At 43.3% G+C, this 24,523-nt stretch overlaps 1 protein-coding gene and 1 pseudogene across 2 annotated transcripts in view; both read right to left on the bottom strand.

The window, feature by feature from the left end:
- The window catches only part of grid1b (glutamate receptor, ionotropic, delta 1b), a 643,072-nt gene that overhangs the window by 474,750 nt on the left and 143,799 nt on the right, over positions 1–24,523 (bottom strand). The window lies entirely within an intron of this gene.
- LOC148101858 (uncharacterized) lies at positions 3,320–4,333 on the bottom strand (annotated as a pseudogene).

The following is a 24,523-nucleotide window of genomic DNA, read 5'->3' as shown; positions in this document are numbered from 1 at the left end:
TGTGTGCGTGTGTGTTTTCTCCTTGTCTGTACCTTGACTAATGATCTAAATAAAATTATTCTGCCATCTTTATTTATTCTCGCTGTCAGAGCTTTAACACTCAGACGCTGTCACAGCAAGTACATTTCTCAGACTACAGGTCAAGTCAACAGTTTGATGCCATAATTTGTTTTAGTGCAACGAAGGCAAACGTAATGCATGAAACAATGATTGAGCCTAACATTAGAGACTCATTTAAAATGAACTCAGTGGACAGTTTCTCTGGTGGGTGTGCTGCTTTTGGGCTTGAAATGTCCCCACTCATCAGCTGTGTATATCACCTCTGTACATTTATGTACTTATGTACATAAGGATTCCACAATACTGCATCAAAATGATGTCATTTCCTTATATTTTGATAATAGTACTGATGTATTAAAACATGCAAATTTAAATGGAAGTGCAGTATATACGGTAAAAATAGAGTTTGTATAATTTGAACGAGGTTGAAAGTGAATATTTGGTGTGAGCAGCTCAGTCTGACCTCTGTGAGTCAGCCGTCTTTAGAAATAGTTCTCCAGGCTTCTGGAAGGACATTCAAAGCTCTTCCCTTTTGCTCTGGTCTCTGTCAGGATGATCCCACAGTGCTTCAGGAACGTCGAGGTCTGTGCTCTGGGGAGGCCGATCCATGACTGATATCCAGGTTTGGTTTTACTGTTTTGCAAACTTGTCATGCTGAAAAATGAACCCACTGCCAATCAGAAGCTTAGTGGACCATAACCTGACAGGATACTCTTTGTGTTCATAATTAGGGATGGGTATCGAAAACCGGTTCTTGTTGAGAACCAGTTCCCACTGTTTCAATTCCTTGGAATTGTTTGCCATTTTTGCAAACGATTCCCTTATCGAGTCCAGTCGCCCCGAATGACGTCACCACGTTGCGGAGCGTCATTTACCTGGCAGGAAACACGGCGGCTCAAACGCTCAAAAGTTTGGTCATACTTTACGAGAACGGATGACAACAGGACAACTTGCAATACTTGCAAAGTAGATATTTCATTTAAGGGAGGAAACACTACGAATGTGCAAAAGCATTTGCTCACAAAACACGCGATAACCTTAAATAAATGTCGTGTTTTTAATTCCGCTCCAGACTCGTGAATCTCAACCCAGCAGCAGCGGTAACGTTTGCACGTCCTCTCCCGTTAATACGGCAGGTAAATAATCAACTAACAGTGCAGATTATGTTAGTGCGATCTGCCTTATTACAAAACCTGCCATTACTGTGCGTTTAGGTGACCATGATGAGAGACAGAGTCTGGCTCAGATGCTGGCAGTTCTTGCTACAGTCTACCGGTAGCGTCTCCTTTCAGGCAGGATAGACGAATGTCACCGAGCAGTGACTCAGTTTGTGGTAAAAGGCTTGCAGCCGTTTGCCACAGCAGATGCCCCCGATTTTCGGTAAGTGAATGTGTTTAATTGTAGGCAGGGACATTACTGGATATTCTTGTGTAATTGCTACAGAAGAATATTTATTTTATTATTTTACATTCACAATTTTTTTTCCTGGGGACCCTGTGACACCCCATTGAAGAGCCATAGGTTGGATCTGTTAAGATCTCACTGTTGGGTTTGTAAGGCCATGTTACTCCTAAATTTCTATCTTTTTCAAAGAGAAGATATAAAACAAAGATCTAAGCTAATTGACCTTAGTGTTCTCCTTTTTTAAAAAAAAAAAATCGATAAGAGAATCGATAAAGATTCGAATCGTTAAACAGAATCGAAAATGGAATCGGAATCGTGAAAATCTTATCAATACCCATCCCTATTCATAATTCTACCAAATTTGGCCAAATCCCAGCAGCACAGGCTGGAACACGACTGTCTGCTGGATGTCGTGTTTTAGACCTGCCACTTCTTTTTTCGTCCTCTGTTTGTCAGTTTTGTCAGTTTTTAATGGGCACCATGGTACGCCAGGTTTTGTCTAGTTTTTGTCTTTTAAAGCTGAACAGCTGAATCACCTTGTTGAAGCAAAACACTCTTTATTCCTTTCAAACTGTGTTATCTTTGACATTTTGATGCATTCGACAAACGACACGAACAAATTCCGCCCTTTTGTGACAGCCTGTTAGTTACAAAGTGTGTAAAGATATCCTTTAAAATTGCTTCTTTGCTATGTTGTCTGCTCTGTGTAAACAAACACCGGAGTTTTTTCATTTCTGAATGATTCACAGGTCGTTGCTAAATGATCCAATAGAAAGTGTTCAGGCACGAGGACGGCAGAGCCAGTGTGCGAAAAAGCAGCCAATGCCCAAAGAAACATTTTCAAAGACCTTCAGAAAGCCTGGAGACCACTGTTTAAAAATTACAAGCACGTCTGACTGCTTGGAAGCAAAATATAAAGACATTAGGTCTGGCTTTGGCACAGTACTGTATACTCAGAGGAATTTCTCTTGAAGGGAACGATGAAATGAAAACTTGTGACCTGACAAATATCCGTCCCCGATGCTGAGCCACATTCGGCGACCGTGAATGTATTTGTTTGATGAATAGCTCATGAGCTACCAGCATTGTGGGAAAGATGAGGAACGAGTCAAGACTTTGATGAAGCAGAGAAGAAACTACAGGGAAAAAAAGAAAGGGTGAAGGCGGAGTCGTGGCAGTCTCGCCAGCACTAACAGAAAGAAAGATATAAAGACACGAAGAGATAAATTATGACCGGGTGAGGCGGGAAACTTTCTAATCAAACATTAAAAACATTCCAACACCTTCATACTACTTTCCCTCCTTCATTTTCTCTGTTTAATTTCATCATCTATTAGTTTGTGGCGGAGTCGGGGAGCATGGCGGACTATAAGCCTCCCACTTGACATGCCATTTGAGTCACTTAGGGTAATAGCTGATAGCTTCTCTTTTATTATCGACTGTTTTAATACAGGGGAGCGTGGCGAGGGACCGGTTCTGTATAATGATGCTGTGGCTAAGTGCTGTGTAGATAGCACTTTGAATGCAGCATCAGGATTGCATTCATAAATACTGATGAGGGCGACTGATGCGCAGTGCTGACATCTCGCCATTGCAGAGACGACGGCGAAGGAGAAAGTCTGTCCGTCCCGCCCCGCGTCCCCTTTAATCGAGCAATCAGGACAGCTTCTGACATAGTTTTGGAAAAGTTAGGAAAAGTTTTGAAAGAAAAGTTTGGGTTGGAGTAAATAGATTTTTCTGGGAGGAATAAAAGGACGGAGCTGATTGGTATTTAGGAAGCTTTATCATTGCTGTCAGCAGCTACAGAATAGTTCATGCTGTCTGGAGAAAAACAGGGAAATATGTTCACCAGGATTTAAATGTGTGAATCTGGACATGAAACTGTGAGAGGAAGAGGAGGAAGGACGGATGGAAGGATGCATGGATGTAGGGATGGAGGGATGGTTGGATGGGTTTAAGGATAGATGGATGGATGGATGCTGGACGGATGGAAGGATGCATGGATGGATGGATGGGTGTAAGGATAGATGGATGAATGCTGGACGGATGGGTAGATGGGTGTAAGGATAGATGGATGGATGGATGCTGGATGGATGGATGGATGGATGCATGGATGGATGGGTGGATGGATGCTGGATGGATGGAAGGATGCATGGATGGATGGATGGATGGGTGTAAGGATAGATGGATGGATGGATGGATGGCTGCATGGATGGATGGATGGCTGCATGGATGGATGAATGGATGGGTGTAAGGATAGATGGATGGATGGATGCTGGACGGATGGGTAGATGGGTGTAAGGATAGATGGATGGATGGATGCTGGACGGATGGATGGATGGATGGCTGCATGGATGGATGGGTGGATGGATGCTGGACGGATGGAAGGATGGATGGATGAATGGATGGGTGTAAGGATAGATGGATGATGGATGCTGGACGGATGGGTAGATGGGTGTATGGATAGATGGATGGATGGATGCTGGACGGATGGATGGATGGATGGATGCATGGATGGATGGATGGATGGGTGGATGGATGCTGGACGGATGGAAGGATGCATGGATGGATGGATGGGTGGGTGGATGCTGGACGGATGGAAGGATGCATGGATGGATGCTGGACGGATGGAAGGATGCATGGATGGATGGATGGAAGGATGGATGGATGCTGGACGGATGGAAGGATGCATGGATGGATGGATGGATGGGTGGATGGATGCTGGACGGATGGAAGGATGCATGGATGGATGGATGGATGGATGCTGGACGGATGGAAGGATGCATGGATGGATGGGTGGATTGGTGTAAGGATAGATGGATGGATGGATGGATGGATGGGTGTAAGGATAGATGGATGAATGATGCATGGATGGATGGAAGGCTTCAGAAAACCGTGGGGTTATTTGCTGTATTTCAGAAACGTTGTCCTGTGGAACTCAACAACACTTGTACCGTGTGTTGAGTTGAGCGAGCATTTTTTAACAACACCGACAGAAGACCAGAGCGATGCTGTTCGTTGGACTTGTAGTGAAAACCATGCACTCCCTTTAGCTTTGTGACTCAGCTTGCTGCTGTGGTCTCACTAAACACTTTGTGCTGTTCGATCTGTAAAGATTTGACCTTTAATAAAATGTACAAATCTGTCAGATGTCAAGCAGCAGAATAATTTGCTGTTTGTTATAAAAGACAAAAAGGCAGACGCGGCTCCTGAGTCTGAAAAGTGAACCAATGCCAAAGTACTCAGTGACTAGTTTTAAGTCTTATTAAACAGAGATGATGTTAATTTAGCAAATTATGGCCCTCGTTACATTGAAAATGGAGCATTGTTATTATATTCATTGGCTAATGTCAATCACAAGTCATCACACAATAAGCTGCACACTTCCTCAGTTTCACAGTCCAAACTATTTTAAGATACCAAGATGGAGGCTATCTTTAAGCCAATACTGGGCCAACTCTCATCCAGTTTAGCTCTGTAGCTTTCTCTGCCTCAGCACCAACAGCTGCCAGCTACACTCTTCCAAATGGTTTGTTTGATATGCTCGGGGTCTTTGACAAATCTGGGAATCAGCATTTTATTACTACACTCCCTGAAAATGGAATAATTTGCAGGAATATCCCAACGTAAGCATGCATATATCTTCTGCAGAATTTAAAAGCATTATAAGGGATGTGGTGAAGAAGACATGAGGACGTCTACAACAGGGGTGGGGAACTCCAGGCCTCGAGGGCCTGCAGGTTTTAGATCTCACCCTGAATCAGAAGATTAGTTCATTACCAGGCCTCTGGACAACTTCAAGACACGTTGAGGAGGTCATTTAAATAAACTCCTCTGAGTCAAAGGGCGTCAGATATGGAAGCCTGCAAGGGACACATTTGCACCTAGCGAAGCACCTAACAAAGCAAAAATATAAGTAATAAAAGGCACAAACCAGGGCCTCCTTCCACCTTACTGAATGCTAATGCAGACTTTAGTAGCATCAAGCTCTGAGTCTTTGTGTGATGAACATCAATGCTTGAACCTCTGGGCTAAAAAAAAACTTTGGATATGAAGTTTTTTTGTTCCTATCAGAAGAAAGAACATCTACAGCGTTTCAGGAAACACTCTCAGATGTTTTCAGCTGGAAGAAGCGATGATGTAATTTTCACATTTTCTGAGCATTTCATTGCTACGTGCTCATTAACTAACAGCAGCACATGCATCCTGCTGTTATCTGTAAACATGTGAATTTTAATGCAGATTCAGGTCCAGATGGAGGTCCAAGATATCTAAATATTTGCCATTATTAACATAATTTGAGAGGATTTTTGCATCCCTGTTAGAGGTCTGAGCTCTACTTTGCATAACTGCATTTGGACAGAAAGCCCGCCGTAGCCCTCCCCTCCTCTCTGAGCCTGACTGACATCGGCAGCGCCGTCGAACCATAAGGCACACGAGCTTTAGAGATAACGAGAGGTAAATATGGACATATAGACATGAATAAATAAGTGCACATACGCCATTTGAGTCTCCGAGTCTCTAATAGCTCGGCTCTTATGAAAGATTCATGAGGATTCATGAGGTTCGGGTAATGAGGTTGACATGGATTCCTCTCATCTGCGCTGCTGGATCGACATCAGCTGCACGAGCCAGCTCTGATGTACGAGGTGAATCAGAGATAGACCCGACCCGGTCAGCCGAACCTCATCAAACATGCTGAACATGCACGCGCGCACACAGTAGAGGGGCCGCAGACCAGCTCAGAGATCAGCGCAGGCAGAGATTGGATATGAATTGCATAAATTTGTCATGCTCGCGGTGAAACGCTCAATTGGGCGAAGAAGAAAGTTCTTTGTGGAATGAATGAAATCAGAAATGCAGTTTGTAACAGCGCTGTGGCCTCATGCGGGGGCGCATCGTCTTTACTGAGGTGCACACCGGGTGGTTGTTGACTTTCTATAGAGAGCTTTACATCATCCTGGGAGGCTGGAAACTATTTTTAAGATGAGCAGTGTTCATTTTTTTGACCAGTAATTTTTGCCATAGTTTACATCAATGACAACAACAAGACTTAAATTAAAACTAATGCACAAGGACAAAAGCAATATTAAAAGGAATAATAATGAGATGAAAGTATTCTGGAGAGACAAGAATCAGAGGTGATGTCCGTGTGCACTGAGATTAGAAGCTGCTTCCTGTTTTTACTGAAAACCTGTCACAATGTGAACGCTCGGGTGGAAGAGCAGATGTTTGGACACATTCGGATTTAATGTCGAGGAAAATCAGAGGCTTTGTAAAGCCTGTGCTAACTCTCACCCACAAAAACATGACAAACTTTTATACACAAACTGAATCAATATTAGATTTAGTCTGTCATAATCTTATGATATGTAGTCGGAACGAGGCCCCGGGGCAGAGCCAGGACACGCTGGAGAGATTATATCTCTCGGCTGGCGAGGAGCGGCTTGGTGTTCCCCCGGATAAGCTGGAGGAGGTGGCTGGGGAGAGGGAGGACTGGGCTTCTCTGCTTAGGCTGCTGCCCCCGAACCGGATGAACGGTTGGATGTATAGTTGACTAAAACTGGTCTGCTGCATAAACACATATCAACGTCTTCTTCACCTCCCGTGTTTCTGTAATGCTTCACTTTTTCTTCTTGCAGAGAGCAAGAAAGTCTTGCAAAAAGGTCTTGCAAAAAGAAGAAGAAGAAGAAGAAGACTTTTTCTTCTTGCAAAGAAGAAGAAGGTCTTGCAAAAAGGTGAGAGCCTCTCACCTTTCTTTTCTGCTCTACCTCTGAAACCGAACACCAGAGAAAACTTTAATAAGAATGCAAAGGAACTATTTGACGTTATTAAGACTAATTGGAGTCCTCAGAGTCTCTGCATGTAGAGAGGTTGAATAAAATATGTAAAACCGCTCCGACGACCCACAGCGGATGCATCCATTAATCTGTGTGGAAGCTGCGAGCGGAGAACGTGAGCTTGCGTTTGCTGAACTTACAGTGGAGACACAAGTGTTATTGCTCTCATCGCGCTGCAGTCATGATGTTCATTTCTTTGTGCAGAGGCCGACGGGGCGTCCTCGCTGTGCTGAGTCCGTTTGGGGTCTCAATGCAGTTTCAGTTTGTTTAGTTCGTTTTATGTTGCAGCTTTATTGGTAAGTGCTGCGATCGGAGCCCCATCGCGGTTCATATGCGGGTGTTTGATCAGAACAGTTAAACAGATGCATCACGCTGATCTGCGCTTCCTCCTCGCAGCGTATCAGCAGCCATTACCTGGATTAGTTAAAAGGTTTCTTGTAATTATCGACTGAGTTTAACCGGAGGGCTTTTTTAAAGAAATGGATGCGGTCGTTCCAAGAAAGGGACTGAAAGTTCTGAAGTGAACAACGCTGATGTTTCTGCTTTTTGTAACCTCACAGAGAGAAGAAGCCAGATGCGTTCTCGCGATGTAAGTGACCGTGTCATGTAACGTTTGGCTGCCATCCTCCTGACAGGAAGCCCTCTGTGCTTCTTCCAGAGTTCCTCCAACATTTGGGACGCTTCTTGGAAGTCTGATATCTGCAGTGGCTGCTGGATCTCCTCCACTGTTTCTAAATCCGAGCCAGAACTGCCAGGCAGGCAGCGACTGTGCACATTTTTCTACAAGCTTTATATGATGGTTCGTATAAGAGGTGAGAACACAATAGTTTGCCAATGAAAAACAGAAACCTGATCAAATTTTGGCTTAAAGGATGTGCTTTGTACTCTGTCACGGCCAAAAATGAGCACAACATGCTCATTCCAGATCTTCCCAGTTGCGCTCCTAACTAGGGCTGCTCAATTAATCGAATTTTAATCTCGATTACGATCTGGGCTTTCAACGATCATTAAAAATGACTGAGCCGATTATTAGCCCCTCCCTCGTGCTTTACTCTCGCGCTGCTCCGTGTGGCAAATCGAGCGCACCTCTCTACATTTCGAACACGCGTCACAACAATTAAGAGCAGCGGTCTCCAACCTTTTTTGCGCCACGGACCGGTTTATGCCCGACAATATTTTCACGGACCGGCCTTTAAGGTGTCGCGGATAAATACAACAAAATAAAACTAGTACCGGTACTGAAAAAAAGAAGATTTATTCATAACACACGTGAAAAGACCCAGGAAAACCGAGTTAACGATAAAAACGATAACAAAATAACGCTGAAAACTATACATTTCACACCTGAGCCTCAACTCTCGCGGCCCGGTACCAAACGACTCACGGACCGGTACCGGTCCGAGGCCCGGGGGTTGGGGACCGCTGATTAAGAGGACCCGAGGGAAGCTCGGAAAGCTGAGCAGAAGTTATTTGGAGAGGAGAGTGACTGCTGTTGGTTGAAAAGAGGTAAAAAAACTTGAGTGGTGTGGAAACATTATGGGTTCATGAGTCAGACGTGGATCAAGTAGACACAGTGTGTAAACTTTGCTACAGTGTCGCAGCTGCACCACAGAGCAACACTGCAAAGTTCACTAAACATAGATGTTTACATTTTTCATTTATTTCTTATATTGCAAACATTTGCACTGTTATCAGTATTTGCACTATTTTATATTATTTTTTAAAGTCATTATTCAATACATTGTTATTGTTAAATAAATATCGTCAAATAATCGAGATCTCAGTGAAAATAATCGTGATTATCATTTTTGCCATCATCGAGCAGCCCTACTCCTAACACACCGTCACTGCCTGGGATCCAGACAGCGACAGTTTGACACATAAACTGATGTTTGCAAAGGAAACTTGGAGACTGAACAGAAACAGCAGAGGTGCAGGTGTGGCTGACTTTGACGAATCCTTCGATAAAGAGACGACTAAACCAGACAACTATGCAGCTTCAATAAACAATATTAGATATTTTATTTTATTCATTTACAAACTGAACTCAGATAATGTTTTTCACAGGTCATCACTCATTAACCTTCAGATTGATTCATTTATTTGTGGTATTTTTGATTAGATATTTGTGTTGTATTCAGTTCTCACCATTTACACCTATTAATAGAAAATATTAGTATAAAAATAATATTGCATTTAGATTTTCATAGTTGTGTCTTGCATGGATAAAACATTGGAACATTTTTTCTTTAGTTTCCCTGAAGAATATTTAAGGCCTAATGAGTAACAAACATTTTCTATTTTTAATGCTCTACTATCTGTCTGAAGAATATTATGAGCTTAATAAAAAAAATCATCAAATAAAAAGTCTTTTTGTGCCAGTTGATCATCAATATTCATTTCCTGCTGTCTGTCAATCAGCATCTTAGCAGCCCAGGTGTGACTCTCTCTTTCAAGCGTTGCTCTCTCTGAGGTAAATTCTCCAAATTGATGCAGCTTCTCGGATTGATAGTCATGAAACAACAAGCGTGGCCTCCCGCCCGTCTGCCGGCCAGCTTCCTCATTTGCATTTCAATCTCTTCATGTGCGATCCCCACGCTGGCCCGACTCGCTCCCTCTCCTCTCCGTGTACACGCCTCCTTCTCTCTGCTCGTTTGTCCGCTCATGACGAGGATCAGGCTTTGATATTAGAGGAGACTGGAGACCTTTAGCCTTGGCTGAAAGATGTAAGGAGGGAGCGGTAGATGGACAGCTGAGCAGATGAAATATCAGAGAGGAAGGACGACAAAGAGAAGAAACGAGATGCTCGGCTGAATGACACTTAATGCTAATCATCACTGACACAGTGCTATGCTAATACTGCAGCACACTGTAAACTGGGCCACGTTCAGTTTATGGATGCAGATTGCTAAGCTAGCTAGCTAGATCAAGCTAGCTAGCCTTAGCTGATAACTTCAGCCTGTCATCCAGATGAGGTCACTTCCTGTTACAAAGCAGGCAGATTGCCAACAACAACAACGCAAACCATTTGATTCAGTCTCTGCTGATCAGTGCAAGTCGTTTGTTGAGCGCAACTCAAATGGTTGCCGACTGCTCGTATTCTGGTCGTATATTAAATTTATTTTGGGTCTTATTTTGCGGTTAAACCGCCGTCCTCACTATTTGTGGAGGAAATGGTATCAAAGGTACTTTGATGACCATGAGTGGTTCCAGCCCAGGCCCCGTCCTCAATGCAACCATTTCAAAGGCAACAAGAACAAAAGTTCATTGGTCAGTCAGTGTGCTCACGCCACAGGGTCCAGTTAGCTCGAGTGTTACTGTAGCATCAGGATTTGAAATGCAGAAACCAAGATGGTGGTGTTGCAAAATAAACTGTTTACGGCAATATTTTTTCATCGTTTTGATGGTCACTGTAGAAGTTCTCTCTTTCTCTTATATTTAATATAACCACACTACGGACGGTGACTGTTTTTATGCGTTGTCGTTAGCAACAACGACGGTAAACCATCGCATGAATCACGTGAAATAGTCTGCAGAGTGTTTACGGACGAGAAGATAAAAAGAGCCTCAGGTGCTAGAAAATAAACCTTAGAACAGGCGTTTCCCCCACAGCACGCCGTGTAATAAATACTCAAATGTATAGCTTCATGCATCGGTCAAAACACTCGACGATCAGCTGAAAACACGTCACACAAGTCGAGCTGCCCGAGAGTCGGAGAATTTACAGAAAATGTAAAATTGTGGGGACGATAAATGTCTCATATTGGGATATGAGATTTTGATAATATCGCACAGCCCCACACACACACACACACACACACACTATAACAAAGATGGATGAGAAAGTAGTAAAGGAGACAGATGTTTGATGGGAAATGCTGGCTGGTGGAGAGAGAATGATGAGGAGGAAAAGATTGTGAAAACTAAAACAATGAACACACACACACACACACACACACACTGCTGTGGTTGCATGTTTTTGAAGATCCACCATCAGCAGTCTGTCACCATCTGCCTGTAAACTGTAACTGAGCTGACACCAGATCAGCTCTCAGGGTCTGATGAACTGGATGAGACACACACAGCTGTGCGCGCGTGTGTGTGTGTGTGTGTGTGTGTGTGAGACAGAGAGAGATAAAGAGAGCCTCTTTCTTTCTTCATATCACAGTAAAGACCCACAGCTGGGAGCACACGTGATACCTGAGGGCAGCAAAGAGACAAAGTAACAAACTGTAGATGAGAATCTCCCACGTGTTACACGCTGCTGTGAACCTTTGGTTACTCTGAGCTTTAGTTTTGTATTTTCAGTCACTTCACAGATAAAAGTTACAGATTAACAAATGAAAATGTTACACCAATGATTTGGCAGCCATAGACTGTATATAAAAGACAGACTGAAACGTTAGCCCCACGGTGTCTGAGCTCTGCTCCTGCAACGCAAACACAAACTCAGGCAACACGAGCTGTACTTGTACTTTCTATCAGCTAATGTGTTTAAAAACAAGGTTCAGGGTCCAGATCAGTAACTCCAGTTAGCCGAGCACATGCTAACAGCTACAACTGTTGTTTCTGTGCACAATAAAGCTAAACAAGTTTTAACATGTTTATTTTGTTGGATATTTCAACATGGAGGTCTTTGGGACTCCCTCTGAGACAGCCTCGAGTGGACATTAGAGGAACTGCAGTTCTTGCTGCTTAATGACAGCATGATGCTGCCCGCCAGGTGGAGGTGACAAGGTGAGTGTGCAGCAGTAAATCTAATCCACTAACTCCTCCACCCTCACTTTCATTTATTCAGCCCCTCTCCGCCTCCACGGTGTTCTCCTTATTCATGCCACACAGGCCTGATTTCATAACAAACACAAGGTACACAATCAATCACTTACAGGAGGCTCACACACACACACGCTTCACTGTACGTGCTCTTACATACAACCTCCAGGCGACATTTTAATCAGAGTCTAATCCACATCAAAGATAAAATTCTGCTTAATCCTTTCACTGCCACCGAGCGTGTGCAAGGTGTGTGTGTGCGTCAGATGTACGATCCCCTGACCATCTGCAGGGGACTTTGATAACCTGATCACAGCAGCTGATGATAACAGTATCACTCTGGCAGAATACTTAGCCTCTGCCCCTGTTTATGCATGTGCTCACAGCAGGACAGAATATTAGAAACACCTCAGCAGTATCGAATATTTGTGGTCGAATAAATCTGCTCTACTGGTGATCGCATCAACACAACCAGTGTAACCTTATTTGGAAAACGTGAGTGCAGCTCTCTGCGACACCCACAGCCATCACTAACACTCCCACTCCCACTGAGTCCCACAGCACTGCTCCTGCTACAACGCCAAGTTTGCTTTAAAGTCTCGTTCACCCTGCAAACGAACTGCCCTGCTGAATAATTAATTCAGCTGTCATCCATCACGAGCCTTTGACGGAGAACTTCATCCACCCCCTCCCCAAACGCCCACCCCCCCTTGTGTGTTTTGCTGAGCTGCTAAATATAAAACGTGTTTGAACGCTACGCGCTTTCATGTCGGCAGGAGCTGAGACGAGCTGACCGCGAGGCATCGTGACGTCCTCCTTTTTCATCCTCGGATCAAAACCACAACACGTTTACTTCTCGCCGCGTACGCTCCTTTGTGCTTTCAACATCTTTAAAAAAAGTCACAGAAGAAACTCAAAACGACCTACTTTTGCTCCACTCTAACTGCTTTTTTTTTGCCTCTTTCTTGAAATAGCTTAAAATACTGTCTGCATCTTGATCCGGATGACAGGAAGGAAGTTAAAGCAGGTTATTTTTGTCTCTGGTGGAGATCTGTCAGATACCTCTTGGCCTCCGTGCTTACATAACCGCCGCCTTTTTTATGCTCCCGTTCAAATAAAGCAGGAAAAAAAAGGAAATAAAATGACAAAACCAATTCCAGGTCGTTTGAATGTATAAGCCAGCCTGCTTTCCTGCAGCTGCCAGCGTGAGCGGTGGGGATGTAAAGGCCAGCGCCACACCTCTGCTTCATTATTTATCTGGCCTTTTATCCCTTTGCTGGGTTATTTATGTGCTTCAAACAGGTGACCCAGGCAGCTAGTAAGAGGAGAGAGAAAAGAGGGAGGCTCAGAGAGATGCTGGGCGGGAGGTCAGGAGCGGGGGCGACCCGGGGAGGAAGTGGAGAAGGTTTGAAGTGAGAAGGGAAGAAAAGCAACGAAGAAAATGTCAGCAGATGAGGAGCAGAGGGAGCTGAAACATGACAGAGGTGGCAGCAGAAGCTGCAGTTCCTCCAATCAGCAGCTGAGGCCCTGCAGACTGATCAAAGGGACACATTAGGTGTTGAAGAGCACATTTACAGCCTGGTGCAGGGTACAGCTTTGGCCTGTGTGGACAGCCTCAGAGTTAGCGGTGTAGGCTAGCATCAGCTGGTGTCTGCTTGACCTCATTCCTGACCTCGAGTCATTGGGCCGGACGTCTTCAGCGTGTGTTCTCTGCAACATTTTGATTAGATTACTAACCAACACTGACACAAGTTGTAACCACGTGTAACAGTTTCCTAATCTGCGTCTCTGCGTAGCATCCACACGTTTACGCAGTTTGCTAACCGAGCTTGTGAGCGTTAGCTGAGAACTTGGACCTCCATGTTTTCATCCATACAGAGTAACATTAAAGTTTAACTTTGAGTCTTCAAAACCAATGGTGAGCGTCACCATGGCAACGTCTGGATTTCATGCCCTGTGTGGCGACATATTTACCTTCACACAGCATCCAGTGAAATGCAGTTTTTTTAATTGTACTATTTCTGAACTTGAGTAAAATAATGTGATTAAAGGAGTGAAATTACTGGACATGATGGACAGAATCAAACCTCTGATGTTTTTTGAACGTCTGCAGCTGGTTTCAGTCAGTAAATGTGTAGATATGATTTATTAAACAGCATTGCACAGGTCCAGACATCATATCCAGTCATCAGTACATTAATGCTGTTATTACTGTTTGTTTCCTACATGTGTGCACAGCTAAACGTGTGGCAGTTATTAGTTTGACACACTGGAAATATACACGACATAAATATAAGAATGTAACTTGCTGTTAAAATAATGATAATCCACAAAGTAATTTGAAGTTATTACTGATAAATCTGTTTTCATTTCTACGTTCTTGTTGAATGAAAAAGCCTCAGGCAGAGAAAAACTCAACACCAAATAAGTTTTAACATGATCATTGAAAGTCTCTCTTTAAACATTCACTGCTTCTCACTCATCTTTGGTCCAGTACTGACGCTGAGTAACTTAACACTGAATCATTCAACGAAAACAATCCAGTGAAAGAAACTAAGAGTTGAATCATCTTCTTCAGCTTTTCCAACTCCTGTCAAGCAGCCCGGGCTGAAGCACCAGCTCTGATGGAGTGATGACATCCACCCAAACACGCATTCGTCGCAGTGAAAACATACGTGGATAGAAACACGGTGAAACGCTATCGGTCACGGATCGGCCCAGACCTCAACGCTCCGGTGCAACATCGTGATGGAGAACAAACAAAAGGCAGAAACATCCAAAGCAGAGCTCTGGATGTCTTTAGAGGAGCCTGCAGAAGTGTGCAGGTGAACAAAACACAAGAAAAGTGAACTCGGGCTGTGCTGAAGAGTAAAGCAGGTCACACCAAACATCGGCTTTCAAACCCTGTTTTTGCCTCGTTTGACTAATGAGACGAAAACATTTGCCTAACAAATCAGATCAGAAATAGCAGGCAGGTGAGCCTCAGTGATGCAGAGCGCTCTTACATTTACAGAGGACGGCGTTGGTGACCTCGTAACTCTTCCACACAGCTGTGTTTGTTGTCATGTGTTTCCTGTTGCAGCTGTGACTTCCTCCTCTGTGGTTGTAGTCGTGTAACTGTTGCCGAAGACATATATGGAAATTTAAGAAAAGAACAGTCCATCGTATAAATGCTGCTCCAACTACCACCAGGTAGGTGGACAGGTGGACAGGTTCATGTACCTGGGTTGCACTTTTAGCAGTGACGGGGACGTGGAGCATGGCGTTAAGTGCAGAATTGGGAAAGCATGGGCAGCCTTTCAACGATTACGACCTATATGGATGACCACCGCACTGCCTTTATCAACCACGTTGCGGCTCCTGAAGACCATCGTTATACCGACGGCACTGTATGCAGCGGAGACTTGGAAATCAACTGCAAAGATCAACCGCCATCTTGACTTCTTCCAACAACGTTGTCTTCGACGGCTGCTCAAGATCACATATCGGGATCGCGTTACCAATGAAGAAGTATATCGCCGTGCGGGAGTAGAGCCGCTCCATGTCCAAGTCACCAAGCGTCGGTTCAGATTTGCCGGTCACATCTTTCGGCTACCGGACCAGAGACCTGCCCGTGTCGCGGTTCTGTGGAACCCGAAGAATGGGAAGAGACGGCGAGGAAAGACCTAAAATAACATGGAGGACTTTCCTTGAAGATTTACGTTCAGTCGAACTGTCATGGGATGAAGCAACAACTGCCGCGATAGACCAAGTTCGATGGCGTTCTCTTGTCTAAGTCTAAGTAACTACCACCAGCCCAGTGACTTACTAATCTAACAGGTTGGTTCAGCTTTCACCTCAGACCAGTTACATGGATAATTTCATTTGGCAGCTAAACAACCTTTGGGGTTATTTTCAGGCGATTAGAAAATTAATTGGATGAACTGGACTGGCTCCGCTCTCCGCCTCTTACACCTTATTTTCTGATCTCCGACTGCGTCTGTGTCTGGTGGCTCGTTCCCCCTCAGCACAGGTCGGTCTCCGTCTCTGAGTGAAGCTCATTAGCATCAGATGTTCACGTTAAACAAATCCAAAGCATTTTCTTCTCTTTACATGAACCATGGAGATCTATATCTTTATATCTTTCTGATTTCTTGCAGCGATTACTTTATCGTGCATAATCCGGATTATCGCTTGAACTCAACATCTCGTTTATATTTTTACGTGCATATCGGTCCATCTCACAGTCCTGTTCCTATGAGAAAATCACCTCTCCTGGAAACCTTCACGCTGTATAAATAAGGTCAACTTTTACCAGTAATAGAAGTGATGGTCCAGAACTTATGCGTCATTATTCTGTGGTTTGCTTTAGGTCAGTGGTTGGATTAGCTTTGGGGAAAGATGACTGTGTAGGTCCAAATATTAAAGTTCAGGATTTCATAAAAAGCTCTAGAAGAAAAAGGAGGAAGGCAGACGTTAAGGAAGTAAGGAGGGAAGGGAAGGTGTCGAGGATGCAGAGAGATGATGAAAACTGTTTTTTAAATGAAAGTAGACAATGAAACCAGAAAACAGGCGAGTCTTGAAATAGACAAACCACACAGTTTAACGAGTGACCTGATTTCATATCGTTTCCTCGTTTTGTAATTTGCTTTCTCAATTATGAGACGATGAACTCTGGGAGTCAGCTACACCAGTACATAAAGCACGTTTTTCCCTTCCTCCTGCTCTAATGGATGGGAAATGTGTCTGGCAGGTTATTCATCCCTCAGTGTAATCAATGAGCTCCGGCAGCTGATGTATACACAGTGATACTTGAGCACTTTAACCCAGAAACTGATTACATTTGGAAGGTTTTTCCCCTGAGACAGAAAGATAAGAGGAAGAAGGGAAGAGGAGAACGTGTTTCTTCAAGTTGATTTCATATCCCTGATATAGTTGCTGCTAGTAATAAGACAGTGGGTGTGAAGGAATGGAGGAGTGAGAAAATAAGAACAAAACTGCAGCTGAGCTCTGTTCAAATATTTGAGCTTAACTTTGCGTCTGCCTGTCAGGTTTTAACCTGCGATCTTCTATTTAAAGCAAGTAAAACTGGCAGTAGATGTCATTTGTTTCTGTTCAGCTCCACTGAATAAAATCAGCTCGATATGTTCAGTGCTGCGACAGCACCAACAGCCCAACCAAACAACATCTGATCAATCAGTTCAACAGACAGAAAGCTCCAAAATTAGACCAATGATTTGGTGAAAGTGGGGAGGAAGAACTCCCTTATAGCAGGATGAGACTTCCAGCAGAACTGAGGCGAGCAGGAGGACCACTGCTGCTGCTGCCGCTCGTTTATTTGTTCTGAGTACTTGGCAATTAAATTAGTTGCAGCGGACCTCCTTGTACATCAAAGTTTGAATGAGCATGTGCAACCCAAAGCTTCGGCCGTACGATCTAAATCTGTGGTATCAGATATTTGGACACTATTTAAGCGACATAAACCACTAATGGGGGATTAATAACACCATATTTAAAGCAGTTTCAATCAAATGCCTTCAATATTCAAAAACTGAACCTCGTTTTTTCCTTTGTCTTGAATACTTGTGCACATATTTTAGGTTGACTCTTCCTGTTGCAACAGTTTGGATGAAGGAGGCGCTTTCAGTGTATCCATCCATCTGCATCCCAATCCACAGCTATGAGATTAGAGAAGTGACGAAAGAGTAAGGCTCTAAATTTAATCCTCAGGGTGAGGAGCTCGGATATCTGGGCAGGTCTCCTCTGTGTTGTGGGGGTGGTCGGCTGAGATCGGGCCTCCTGGGTGAATCCCTTTGGAGGTTTTTTGAGGAGAGCCTGAGGGAGGCCCCGAAGCTGCTGGAGAGATGATATTATATGATGACATTTGGAATAGACTACCTATCCTGCTTGCAAAGTAAGCAGTGGATCTCTAAAAGGTCTGCCAGTGGACACAGAGTCATCAACAAGAGACTGAGCAGCCATGTTTTGGCCTGTAACATCTCGCCATTCTGTCCTTTACAATTACTCGTGTGAAGCGTTCGCTCCGTCCTTGAGGTTTTTTCGTTTTTCCTTAATTCTTTTTTCCTGAAGTTTATGTTTCTGCTCATCCTGCGAGCAGTAGGATTTAAATATGTAACAGTTGCTCAATAATACATGTTGCTGCAACTGCAAACAACTTAAGATCCCTCTTTGCAAGCTCTGCTCGCCGGTCGTTTTCCCCGGTGTTGGCAAACCGCTGACTCTTTCCCCTAACGTGCCCAAAAGCAGCTTTAAAGAGCTGTCATCCAAGACTGTAAACACACACACACACACACACACACACACACACACACACACACACACACACACACACACACACACACACACACACAATGTGTGTTTCAGGAGCTGCTAGAAACATGATAATGGCAGCCATTGTTGGCAATGTTTGTGTTGAACATAATCTAATATTTGGCCCTCAGTGATGTTATTTGGTCGTATGCAAACAGTGAGGACGCAGACGGGGAGTGTGATAATGACATGCAGTGTCAGTGTGTGTGTGTCTGTCTGTGTCACAGCTACCCTTATGATAGAGGAGTAACCGCTGTTGTCCGCCTCCTGCAGTAAACACATTTAAGGAAAGGTTATCCATCTTACTGCGACTGCTCATTGGCTGTTAGTGCGTTTTCATTTGTTGGAAGTTAAATGCTGACGTAGTCATAAAACGTGGGACGCCAGTTTGCAGGGATCACGCCCTCACTAGCCTGACGGAGCAGATACCAGACACAGTGATACAGTGAAGAAATGTTTTACAGTATAACACCAAGGCCCTGTTCGCCCAAATCTACTGAGCTTTCTCTGTGGAGACGTCGGTGATGACGGCGAAGCGTCAACACCAACAAGAACCTCAACAGCAGCACCTGAAACTGTTCCCTGTTCTTTGTGTAAGTGGAAGAACGACGTCCAGGAGAATAGCTTGTTCTTGTAGTTCTTGAGTTTGCAAGAAACGTTGAAGTTCTGCAGTTGTTCAGGACGGTTCTTTATCATTCAGCTCGTTGGCTGGTACTCTTTACTGTGGACAGACTGATGGGTTTTTACTCTTGCTGGGACCATAATTAGGACATTTTCTATCACTGCACGTTGAATATAAAACCAGCATTTGTGAACATAAACTGGTCAGGAAAGAGTTCATAGAGCTCACTGATTCAGTGTGTAGAAGGTAGGGGTGGGGGAAAAATGGATACTGTGTAGCATGGTGATATTTTGTTTCTAATAATGTATGGATACAGGGACAGCAGAAATCGATATTTTGTTACAAAAAAGGTTTTTGTGCTCTGACTTCAGAGCATGTTGATCCTTTTTCTGAGCAAGAATCCTGACATTCCTTCACTGTCCAAATGTGTTTAACTTTTTTATGGCAGCAATAAACATGACAGTTTACTTATTTTAATTTAAGACATGTTTTATTTTAATTAAGTTTAAAACTTTTTTATTTAATGTAAAATTATATTTTGTTTTAATTTACCTTCAAATTCTTCAGTTGCTGAAGGGGCTGCATAGTTTTCATAAACTGCATAGTTCAGAATAGCTATAATTGTACCAGATGGTTGCGTTCAGTTAAGTTCAGTGTTGGGAAGGTTACTTTTAAAATGTATTCCATTACAGATTACAGATTACATGCCCCAAAATGTGTTCTGTAACGTATTCCGTTACATTACTCAATGAGAGTAACGTATTCTGAATACTTTGGATTACTTAATATATTATCATGCTGTTTACAACTACATGAATGTACTATTGCTGTGATTTATTACTGTTACTGAAGGTCCGCGGCTCCGAACCGTAGTAAAGGGACCTCTGGCTAATACGGTGGGTTCTGTGTCGGCTCGTAGCTGAAAACTAGCTTTACTTTGTTGTCTGGGTCAACTTTGCTAGCAGAGACAGAGAGAGGTGTTGAAAGGCTGCTCCAACAGAACTTATTGTTTCAGAGGAAAACACGAACACGGTGTACAGTCGAGTCTTAATAGCTTACTTACAACTGGGCTCGTCAGGCTCTCTTCTTGGCTGCAGTGGTTATTATTATATTTACATGCTTCCAGCTCCCGTTTCTGCTCGATGACAGCTCGTACTTTTCCTTTTTCTCCCTCCCTCGCTCACAGACACATAACGTGTATGGCAGTCCATTCTCCCTGCAGCACGGACTACACTGCCCATGATGCTACATTCTTTAGAGCTATACCTGTAGCATTCTGCCTGTTAGCTTAGCACAACAACAACAACAGGCGCTCTCTCACCCAGGAAACACGCAGAGAGAGAGAGCGACACCCTGTAACCATGGCAACCGTAACGCTGCCGCCTGGAACAACAGAACGTAGCTGTCAAACAAAACCCAAACAGTCCTGACCCGCCACAATATGAAACAGGGAAGTACCGCCGTGTAATCCATTTATTTCAACAAAGTAACTGTATTCTAAATACCACCTTTTTAAACGGTAACTGTAACGGAATACAGTTACTCATATTTTGTATTTTAAATACGTAACGGCGGTACATGTATTCCGTTACTCCCCAACACTGGTTAAGTTGGACTAGACTGTAATACAAACCGTTCAGTTTGTCAACAATCAAACTGAAATGAGAGAAAGACTGAGTGTGAGACTTTGATATTAGAGAAAATGAATATTGATAAAGTTTACCTTTATGTACAGAATCTGAATATCGCAAAATATTTTTAAAAAAAATCGCAATAATATCGTATCGTGCGTTAAGTATTGTGATAATATCGTATCGTGGGATGTATGGTGATTCCCACCTCTATTAGAAGGACTGTTTCTGTAGCGTCGGAGCACAGGTCAGGCTCAATGTGTAACAACAGTGTCCCTCAATGTTACATCTCAGCTGCTGTCATCAGTTATGAAGGAAGCAGCAATTACAAATTCAGCCTGGTGCTTGAAACATTTGATGTTTCTTTGACGGTTAGAATGAAACCCTGCTGACGAGTAAACTGGACTGTTTTTGTTCACTTTAATGAATTTCATATTATGCAAAATTGATTGACGTGGAAAGACTGTTTAAATGCAGTCAGAATATTTTTTGCCAGAGAAGGAAATTTGCACACCAACGAGCAGCAACGGGAACAAATGACACGGACTGTGTGAGCTCAACCTGACCGTCAGCACAAACTGAATCAGTTTGGTTCAATCTGCTGTAATTCGTAAGAAGAAGCCAAACACACGTCTCTGCTTTTATGTTGTGTAACCGATATAATTTTTAACATGTGCAGTAAGACGATGGTTTTATGAAACATGTACAAATGTATTTATTTATAGTTCAGCGAGTGAAAGTACATCAAAAAGCCATTCCAGGAGGAGAGTAAATGACTTGCGCACATAATGGAAGTGTTCTCTCTCTGACTGGAATTGTTATGTTGAACACCGCTCGTTCCAGTCAACGCTCGGTCTCTCCCGCTGGGTCGTGCGCGGTGTCGCCACGGCGATGTCCCAGTTTCCCCACAGCCTCGTCTCATTTTATCTCATCCCAGCATCTCTGACAGGAAGAGAGCTTTTTCATTCTCTCTGTGATCTTTTCGGTTTCAGTGCAGCCACCTGCTGCATCAGAGCCACACCAGACGCCACCCGCTGAATTATTAAACGCCATGCCTTTAAACACAACCACTTCACCCGTTTCTTTCTCCGTCTCTCCATCCTTCCTGCCTCCCGCGGGCCGCTCGCTGAATTATTAAACAGCAGGACTTTAGCTGATGTCATTTTACTACGCCGTCTCTCATTCTGTTGCTTCATTTCCATCCCTGTTGCTGTTTTGGTTTCATTTGCCATCTTTATCTGGACCTCCGCTCTTCCTTAACAACTTTGATCTAATCAGGTTTGTGTTTCACTAAAAAAAATCTGAATTTTGCGTTGTAAGCATTTACTAACATATATATCGCTCCAGCTAAAGCTTTACAAGCTTTCAAATCTCGTGAGAGAACGCAAAAGTAGAGACGCTGTGATTTCATCTTCAAAATGACAGCAGGTGAAGCTAAACTAGCAAAACTCGCACTTTCTTGCAATAGATTTCGAAGCTCTTTCCCAAAATTCAGATGAACGACATGGATTTTAGTGATTCAGAGAGCAAACACCGTCTGGAATCAAACCTTGGACCAACTGCCAGAGAGAAGCCACGCTGCTCGTGAAGTAAAACCCGATATAAAAGGGGAATGCACGATTATACTGAACTTTCAACCTGGTCGAATAAAAGTAAAATTTTTTGCTGATTGTTTTTAGAGAAAGTATTACACCTGTATGCAAGTAACAACATTAAAGTTTCACTGATATTCGCCAAATGGGGAGAATCACAGTTTATCTCTCAGCCACGCTAAAACACTGCCCCCTGCTGGTAAATGTTAGGTTCAATTTTGCAGAGTAAGGCAAGGCAAGTTTGTTTGTATAGCACAATTCAACAACAAGGTGCTTTACAGATATATTAGAAACAAAAACAATGATTTAAAATTGATTAAAACAAGCAAACTAACAAACAAACAAACAAACAAAACAGTATATAAAATCAAAAATCAAAACAGATAAAATCAGTAGTTAAAATGTAAGTTTTGAAATTTAAGCTTAAGTGTGGATTTGGTGCTTTATTCAAATGCAGCTGAGAACAGGTGAGTCTTCAACCTGGATTTAAATAAACTGAGTGTTTCAGCTGATCTGAGGCTTTCTGGGAGTTTGTTCCAGATATAAGGAGCATAAAAGCTGAATGCAGCTTCTCCGTGTCTGGTTCTGACTCTGGGAACTGATAAAAGACCGGATCCAGATGACCTGAGGGATCTGGAAGGTTCATACTTAGAAAAGCTACAGTACTTGTACTTAGCTGGGCTGCGCAGCCTGAGGCACTGCCATTATGATGATCTCCTTTAAAAGATAAAGTCGACCTCACAGCGTGTCTAACTTTGTGTTTAATGTGGATATTCAGTAAAACCGAGGCAAAGCCGGGCGTTTATGAAAACTACAATTTTCACCTCTGACAGAATAGTTTTCTCAAAAAAACAATAAAAAAACTAAACTTTACTGCATGTCACCAACTATGTTGCTAAGTAACAGAGCTCTGTGAGGCAGGCAGTATTCAGATTAAACTGAACATCAAAGTCTCTCCACACAGAACGTGTTTTTATACCTCATTTGGTGGGATTTTTATTCAGCAAAGTGAGTTTTTTAACACTGCGGTCTCAGTGTGACTGCAGGCATCAAAATGGGAAAGTCAGGAGAAAGTTTAAGCTAACTTTAATTCTAGCTTAAAGGAAATGAAGTAGAAGCAGTTCTGGACTCTACTGCAATTGTAACTAAATTATTTAATGTAGCTGGAAATGCACAGAAAATGTCGACTTTGACAACAAATTTCAAACAGCAAACTTTGGTTCTGGTCTGAAACGTAGATCTGAGTCATCAGAAAGCTTTGACCCCGTCCACTCCTCCTCCTCTCATCCTCCTCTGTGCCGGCGTGCTTGCAGCGTCTTGCGTAATGAAAGCAGCGGCAGCGTCTCAGTTTGAGCCGCCGTACCACACCGAAACAATGGAGGAGGGTTTACGGTCGAGTGTGTCGTCCCTTTGAGGACGAGCAGCACACATCTAATGGCCGCTGCATCCTCCCTCCTTCATCTTTCTGTGCTGCTCGTTTGATCGCTGCAGAGAGTCCTGCCCGCTGGGCTTTTACGGGCAAACGCGTCACGTTTGCTGCTGATAGGAGATTGTTATTTTCTCCCCGTCTGTCTCACGGTCACATCCCGGAGAAGAATCTTTGCTCCGAGTCTTTGGTCTTCTTAATTATTTATTTTCAACTGTTCTTCTTTCACTTCCTAACCTTCGCCATGGCAACACCGTGCGTTCTTATCCTTGGATTAAACGTAAAAGACGAAGGCTATGTAAGGACTAATTACAGAATTGCATCACTCTGAAAATAAACAGATCTGATAAACGATAAACATGCACTAATATAGAAACACAAACAGAGCGATGCCTTATTAAAGTTAATAACTCGTTTATTATACACTCATTAACAGTTAATCTCATCTTAATTGATTTCTTCCACTGGACCACAGGACGAGAGCACGGGTAGGACCGGTGATGGAATATACATTTACTCAAGTACTTTACTCAAGTATTGCTTTAATATACTTGCACATTAAGTATTTCTGTTGTTTTGGGCCACAGAAAGATTAACAAGCTTTTGAAAACTGAATTTATGTCTGCAGTCTTTCGAATGGCCAGCAGCCCATCTGCAGTCATGTTGCTTTAAAGCGTCTGAGAAGATTACCCGATTGCAGTTGATCTACAACCTCAGTAAACACTTTCCTGATGATCTCATGGACTCGGTCCGATAGCTTCAAGTCTGATCGAATACACCACGAGGTTCATTTTGGAAATGATGGTCCCATTGGAATCCATAAGGATGATAAAACAGGGTCAAACGAGGAAAGCGGTGGAGGGAGA

The sequence above is a fragment of the Neolamprologus brichardi genome, chromosome 8, assembly GCF_056152115.1.
Source record: "Neolamprologus brichardi isolate AB-2024 chromosome 8, ASM5615211v1, whole genome shotgun sequence".
Taxonomy (NCBI): domain Eukaryota; kingdom Metazoa; phylum Chordata; class Actinopteri; order Cichliformes; family Cichlidae; genus Neolamprologus; species Neolamprologus brichardi.
The sequence above is the reverse complement of the archived record's forward strand: the minus strand, read 5'-3'. Positions and strand labels throughout refer to the sequence as shown.